The sequence below is a fragment of the Chaetura pelagica genome, unplaced genomic scaffold (genome assembly GCF_000747805.2).
Source record: "Chaetura pelagica isolate M959 unplaced genomic scaffold, ChaPel_1.0 scaffold3, whole genome shotgun sequence".
NCBI lineage: Eukaryota > Metazoa > Chordata > Aves > Apodiformes > Apodidae > Chaetura > Chaetura pelagica.
The window spans coordinates 12,699,038-12,707,036 of record NW_009952974.1 but is presented as its reverse complement, the minus strand read 5'-3'; positions in this window follow the sequence as shown (position 1 = coordinate 12,707,036).

Here is a 7,999-nt window from a genome sequence, read left to right as displayed (position 1 = left end):
CCGCCGCTCTCGCACGGCCTGCCGGGGGGAGAGACAGCACAGCCAGCCAGCCCGCCCGCCCGGGGGGAGGGACGGGACACACGGCACTGCCCGCCCGGGGGGAGGGACGATAGCAGGGCCGACCCGCCAGTCCCCTGCCTCTCCAGGAGGAGCCGGGCTCCCGGGAGGAGGAGGGAGCCTGGCTCCCCCCTCCCCCGCCATTGGGAGCGGCGCCTTCATTTACTTTCAAAATCGGGGGCGGGCGGGAAACCTCCCTCCCCAGGCCCTGGCACCGGAGCGGCTCGCTCGGTACCCGGTGAGCTCGGGAGGCATCTCCCCTCCACCTGAGCGCACCCCCGGGAGCCTCTTCCCGGCTGCCGGTGCGGAGCCGCGCACCCGGGCGGGAGCACAAAATGAAGGCTGGCTGTAAGGAAGGATGTCGTTAGAAGTAAAATGGCTGTTTAGAAGCGAACGCGGCGGTGGAAGCTGCTCGCTTCCTGTATCGACGCGGTTTTTTCTAGGCGCAGTCATCATGCGGTCCCTGGTATGGCAGGCTGAATTTCTGCCCTTATCTCTCTTGCGTTGCCGGCTCTGAAAAGAACCTTGGTGACCTTGGGACCTTGTGTGATGGAGATGGATCTCAAGACTAGAAATGTATTCGTGTTGAAGCTAGTTTAACCATCTCCATAACAAAAGCATAATGGAAACTCCCGTGTTCCTTAATTGGCCTAGCTAAACTCTTGTTGACATATGCTTCTAAAGTTGAAAGAGATAGGACCTTTTTAGATAACTACTGCCTAAAAATATCAGTATATTAAAAGGAAGTTCCAAGATACTTTTTAAAATGGCAGGACATGCTATTTTTTTTTGCCTTAGTCCTTGGGAAATCAGATTATTTTTTTTTTCCTTTTTCTATACAAAAAGGGTTTTAAACAAGCAGAAACAGCTCTTTTTTGCTTTTAAAGCAAGTATTGTCTGTTAAACTTGCTGTACAACAGTCTTGTATATTTTTAGATTTCTGCACATAGGAAAAAAGCCTGCAAAGCATTGTTCTGGTGAATGAAGGGGCTTTGGCAAGCTTTTAACAGTTGTCAAAACGTTCAAGAAATACTCAAGTGCTACACTTCAAAATACTTTTATTCTGTGTATTTCTGTTACATAAAAGGACCTGCAGCAAAGGACCTGTCTGAGGTCATGCAGCAGGTTGTAGACTAATGGCAGAACTTGAAAATATATTAAGATTCTGACCCTCTTTCAGGTGTCCTGTTTGCTGAACCTATTTATTTTCTTAAGCAGTACACTTTTAAACATCTTTCTAGACCTTAAGAGCCTGATACCTCTAAAATTTGTTTCATAATACCAGAAAAGTGAAAAGCACACATGGAAAAATGAATTATGCTTAAATGATAGCTTGCTTTCCTATATCCACCTTAAGGTTGTTCTCATTTTAAAGCTGGAGTTGTGCATCTTGAGGGTGGGTTGATCACTTAGCATGAGCAGTTCTCATCAGTCTGATGAGGTACTAGAATGGTAGTACAGGACAAATGGTTCCTAAAAATCCAAAATGAGCAGAGCAGTTTTGAAAGAGTACTACTTTATTCCTGTCAAATTAATATATTGTTATGTTTATTTATAAGGGGCTTTTCAGGGCAAGGCAGAAGCAATTCAAGAAAAGCCAAAATCTTAGATAAGACTAAATATGGGTATAAACTCACTACTTTTCATACAAGCAGATAGGCCCCTCCTACATATCTACTGTGAGTTAGGTTATAGCATTCTGGTAATTTTTACACTCCTACAGCATAGCTCTTGAATGATGCAGAATATTTTGGGTGGAAACTAAATATAAATTGGAGGAGATACCTACAGTAGCTGGACTAGACACTGAAGCTAATTAAGATGACTTTAATAAAGGCAGGGATTGACATCTGGGAAACATTCCTTATGAAAAACTGAATACTGAAAGGGTTTTAGTGCAATAAAGATTTTCATTTTTTTCCTGATTCCCTTATATCTTATGGCAGGGGGTAATGGCTGGAAGAAGGAGGGAGGAGCTAAAAAGGCTTGAATTGTGGGTATCTCATAACTCATGGAAAACGAAACTTATATGCTTGGACACAGACATATTGTCTTCCTTGGATTTGTGATGCTCATCCCTTTCCCGGGAATATAGATGAATGAGTTTGATACCCGTTTATGAGTGATGGTGCCTAAGATAGTGATGAGGAAGCAGTCCTTTCCCGCTGTCTTCTATACCTGGACTGCTGAATGTCTGGTAGAACTCTCAAGCCATGTAAATGGGTAGTAGAAGTTAAATTAGGTGTTTCCTTTTAGAAGCATTTGATGAGCTTGCATGTATAAGGATAGTAGTGGTGTGGTTTTTTGGGATTATTTTGTTAATGCTTTACTGACATTTGCTGGGTAGGAATTGGCAGGGCTGGAGCCAGTATGCTAGGCTATTATTGCACACTGTTTTCCCGGCTGAAATGGTATGCTGCAGCTGCTCCCGAGAGACCAAGAGTATGATTTAAAAGCAACAGCAACAACAAAACTCCCATAGGAATGCAGGGAATATTGCATGTCTGGGATTTGGGGAAGAGCTGGAGCAAATGTGATTGTGTTTGCTGTGATCTGGTTGGCCCTGCTTTTGAGTGCAGGGCTTGGACCAGATGACCTTCAGAGGTCCTTTCCAACTGAAATTATTCTATGATTCTATGTTGGTATCTGAATCCAAGCCTGCTGTTTGAGTGGATGCCACTTTTATGCCACTGAAAGGTTTAGTGTGGAAATAAAAAGATTAATGAATGTGGCAACTGCTTGGTATGGAAAGCAAATTAAGACCACCATTGACAGAACTAATCTCAACCCTCTTCTCCCTTCTATACTGTCAATGAACTGGGCAGGCTCTCTCTAGTCCACAAGGTTTTCAGCTTGACCCAGGATCCTGGTTAGAGTTGTATTTACTTTTGGATGACAAAATACTAGCAGGCATTACTGCTAATCTCATCTTTGTGCGTTAATGGAGATTGCAGTCTTTCAAGCTTAGGCTTTGACACTGATTTATTCTGCTTGCGGTCATCCATCACCAGTGCTTTGTTTTGTTGCTGGTGTTTGGTTTTAATGTAGATGGCCTTGAGATCGTGGCTTGCTTACCTGAGAATGTTTCCTCACTTGCCATACTGCTGCATCCATGGTTGGTTCAACTGCTTGCCATGGGAACTTGCCCTTGAATATTGCTGCCTGTGGGTGTGTATGGTATGCACTTCTACCTGACCTATGACAGCTCGTATATTTTCTTTCAAGTGGAAGTCTGACAAATTTTAGTTTGAATTTTGGTTTTTTCACTGTTTACATTGATTAATCTACTTTAAACGTTCATATTTAGGATTCTTTTAAATTTAGTTTTAAGTTCTCTAGTTTCATTCCGGTGGAAGCATCTGCAGACGTTTTAGCATTAGGTGAAAAGGTGAAGCAAAGCAGAAGGTGGCAGAGCAGTTCATATGGGAGAAAGCAAAAGAGGAAACATTCTAAAATGTAACACTTGGTGGTCATTTGTCCGGTTGTTGCAGGAGCAGATGATTGTTTAAGAAGCTACAAAGTTGCGATGATAACCAGTTGTTTATGCTCTCTTGCTTCATTGCAGCACAAAGCTAAAGACGCTCTTGAACTATCATGCTCCCAAAGGCCACTTTTAAGGTTGTGCTGGTCATGGCTGGGGTGGGTGAGCAAACAGTGCAAGACTGATGGGAGTGTGGGTAGGAGGGCTGGAAGGCGGGCAAATTGAGGAAAGTGGCAGGCTGGCTGAGAAAGCTGTTGGCTGTGACAGCTGCCAAAGAATGGGAGCTGTCAGAGATGACTGCTCCAATTGTGGTATGAAGTTGCATCTAGTGCATTGCAGGCTGCACTAATTCTTTAGGGTTGGTTTTTTGTTGGTTTTTTTTGTGGTTTTTTTTTTAAGAAAAAAAGCAGAAAGGAATGATTTATTTGTGTTGTTGCTTACCAAGAATAGGTGGAAAACATTTGGAGAGGTTAATAATTAGCAATGTGGGGAAGATGAATATTGCTTGTCTGCAGTAAACAAGCCATGTGTTTATATCCTTTACAAATAAATGTTGGAGTCTTATAAGACTGCTTGGACATATCTTGAGCTTTAGAATTGAGTATCAGTGCTTTGCAGAACTTAATGAAAATCTGGAATTTCCAGGTTTTTGTGCCACAGAACATTACTTCAACCATTTGAGATGCAACTAGCTTAACCTCAGTTTAGGTGGTAATAGTACTGATAAGATAGAGAAATGCGAATGTCATGTTTTCCACTAGGCAAAAATATGGACTAATGTTATGTGTCAGTACTTACGTGTGTCAAGTGCATCCTCTTCAGCTCTCTGGCCTTTATGGTGGTTTTGAGAAAGCTCAAAGTTATTCTGGCATCCATTTTTCTCCTTTATGGGTGGTAATATAGGTTCTCGATGCTAAATTTTTGGATGAGAACAGATACACCAGAATGTGTTCAGCCATCATAGAAAAAGGCTTCTTGGTTGTCTTGCCTCTCTTGGTTTTGTAATTTTGCAAAACAGAGAATGGAGTTCCTAACAGTATGTTTCCCCTGCCACTGTCAAGAAGCTCATATTTTAAAATGTTCTATGATTTTCACATTCCAGTTGTCTTCCTAGTGCTGGATCAGAACCAAGTGTAGCTCTTTTACAGGTGCTTTAAGGATGTTCTTAAAAACTCTGTTAAATTTCTCTTTACACTTTTAGAGAAAGTAAGAAAATACATGTTTAAAAACATTTTCATTTTTAAAGACAGCATGAAAAAAGTTCTCTGATATCTAAACAATAGTAAGAAGTGTAAGATTTCATAGAACAGTTGAGGCTCTATGAAGTGAGCAGTTCTTCTATGTGAACTAACTTCTATGACGCAGTTGAGGTAAGGATCTCTGGAGATTTTCTGGTCCAACCCCCTTGCTCAAAGCAGGGTCAGCAAGAGCGGATTGCTCAGGACTGTGTCTAGTGAGTTTTGAGTATCTCCAAGGATGGAGAGTCCACAACCTCTCTGGGCAGCCTATCCCAGTGTTTGATCACCTTTACATTTAAGAAAATAAAATAAAAAAAGAAATGTTTTTTTCCTTATGTTATGGGGCTAGAGTCAAAAGCTTGTCTGAAGTAGTGATAAATCCCCTGCCTAACCCCATCTACAAGGCTGTTTGTCTCATTGTAGAAGGTTGTTGCATTATGTAACCAAGCATAATTTCCCCCTCCTAAGTCTAGGCTGACTACTTCTGATCACCTTCTGTTTTTTGGATTTTTTATTTTTTATTTTTTGGTGTCTGTGTTTTGTCATTGCATCCCCCTGAGGTTATTTGAAGGTTTTGTGTGGTGTTTTGGGTTTTTTTCCCCCTGGTTATTTTTAAGGTTATTTGCTCCATTGCCTTTCCAAAGATCAAGTTGAGGCCTCAGGTCCTGTTTCTTGTCCTTCTTGATGATTTGGTGGAGCCTTCAGCACCTGAGTTGAAGGCACAAGGAAGATTAACCATTTAATGCAAAATTCTAGTTTGGCATGCAGTTATATAGAGATTAACATGCATATATAGAATAATAGACAAGTTTAGTTACATACAAACTGGTTAGAAATGTCTCCTTGTTTCCATGTTTCATTCCTTAATACTGCAGCTTTCTTGTTTCTGCTAATGTCAGGGACATTGTATTGACTTAATTTAGACTTCTCCTAATTAAAAACAACCTATTGAAGCTTTGGATCTAGTTGTCCATCTCAAGCAAAAAGATGTAGGCATTTATTTAGTGAGACACAATAAATGTTAAATATGTTCCACCAGATTGGAATTATCTTTTAAGATAACATTTTTTAGCAGCCCCAGATAATACTTTTTTCCTCTGATGCATTCTTTGATTCTCTAAACTTGATATGGGCAAAGGTATTTCTCTGAATTGAGTGGCTTCATTGGCAGAGGTCTGAAATATGGCACGGAATTAGTTTGCCTTAACAAGCAGCTTTGTGTCAGCTGAACCACAGTGACTGATGTTAAACATGTTTTTAACCTATGGCAAATATAAAATAGAATGTATTAGCTCATACCTTAATGAAAGAGTTGAAGCAAGTGCATTTTATCTTATATTTGTAATGACCTAAGAATGCACATGTAGTTTACTGCAGCTTGGTAAACACATGGTATTAAACTCATGCATTATAACCCCAACTCTTTCATAAAACAACAATTTGGATGAGGCAGTGGCCAATCTTGTTCATTAGGTGTGTGATTTTTAAATGTTTAGGAGCTCGTGACTCATTATCTACCCACCTTTGCTCATTTTGATGATGCTTTTGCTCCAGAACTAAATGGGGCAAAAGTAACTTTCTGAAAAGTGCAGCAAAAAGCAGTCCACAATAGACTAGCAGAGACAAACATTTGGTAGTTCTTTAGCAATAAAAAACCTGAAGGCTAATAGCATGTGTCTAGTTGATATTTGACACGTTGAAATGCAGGTGTCTATAACATATACCAGTTCTTACTAGGATGCTTCTGCCCTTTCCAGTTTTACTTCAGTGAAGGAGGTTTTATTTTTTTCAACCCAAGTCCTATCCCCCAACATGCTTTTAGATCACTGTATTATTTCTCTTGTCTCCTTCCACATTTGACTTACTGTTGTTTTAATTTTCGGTAAACAAACTGAACAAGGCAATTAGATTTTTATTTACTGTGATCCCTAATCTTCAAATATGAGAATTCTGGCTCAGAGAGATCTCTATATTTTTCATGCTGGAAATGATACAAAACTTGTTAAGAGTCAGAAGACAGGCCAAACAGTGGTTGTTGCTTCCACTTTTAGGTGGCACTTGACCTTTCTTCATGTGGACATATAATTTGATTTTAATTCTTCCTGTGCCTTGTGCTAGCTACTGTCTTTGCCCTGTTCTTGTCTCTTTCTCTTGGTTCCAGATACTGCTCCCAGCGAACTGCCCCTTGCTTCCTGTTCTCTCCTCCTTGGCTGAGTAGTGCTAATGCTAACTTTCCTCAGAGCTTTGTCCCTTCTTCCTGACTGAAATCGTCTAGCCTTTTCTTAAAGGAGCAGCCTCCACATAACTGCTCTTATCAGTTGATAAGGAAAAGAACCGTTGCTTTATCTCTACACTCTTTAAGTATTTTTCACCGATGGCTGAAAGACTGCAAACAAACTCTGGTCTATTAGGACTGCGCTGTAAAGATCACTAAGCAAGTGGGCTGCAGATGTTGCTGTTCATCTGTCAGCGGTAGAACTCTTTGAGTTACTACAACAATGCTTAGCTCCTTGAGGACACGGTGATAGGTTACTACTCTTCTTAGTAGGAAAAGGAATCCAAGAAATACCCTACTAGCTCAGCAGATTTTGAGAAAGGGTATAACAGGCAGGTTGATGACCAGTTGAGGTTAGAGATGATCCTCAAAAGCTCTTTACTATGCAGGGTTTTTTCATGCTTTAATGCTAGAATTTTGATAGCTGCCAAATAGCTTCTTGAAAGCCTCACCCTCTTTTTGCCCCTCCCTCCTCATGATTCATCTGGTAGCGTCTGATAATAGCCAGCTATAGGAGCAACATGTGGATAACAGGCATTTCATGTACTATGTGTAGCAGTAACTTTATTCTCCATGTGCACAACTACCCTAAACTCCTTCATGGACTGACAAATGCATCTCCTAAGAGTGGCTCTATTGAGCTAAAACCCTTAGCAGGATTTGAAGGGAGATTTCACTAGATCATGAAAAAGTGAGGAGAGATGTGTGCTCAGCATGAAAAGGGCTAAGGCCATGGAATGGCAGTATAGAAATCAACATATGTTTGGGGAGGTGAAGAATAACATAGGTCACTTCTGTATCATGAAGCAGACAGGTTCCCTTTGAACTATTTCTGTGGTAGATACTAATATTTTTTTTTTTGCTTTTGGTATTTTCTGACGTTTGCCTAATGCTTTTATGGGTCTTGATACTTTATAAAACCTTCAGTTAATAAGTATTTATATACTA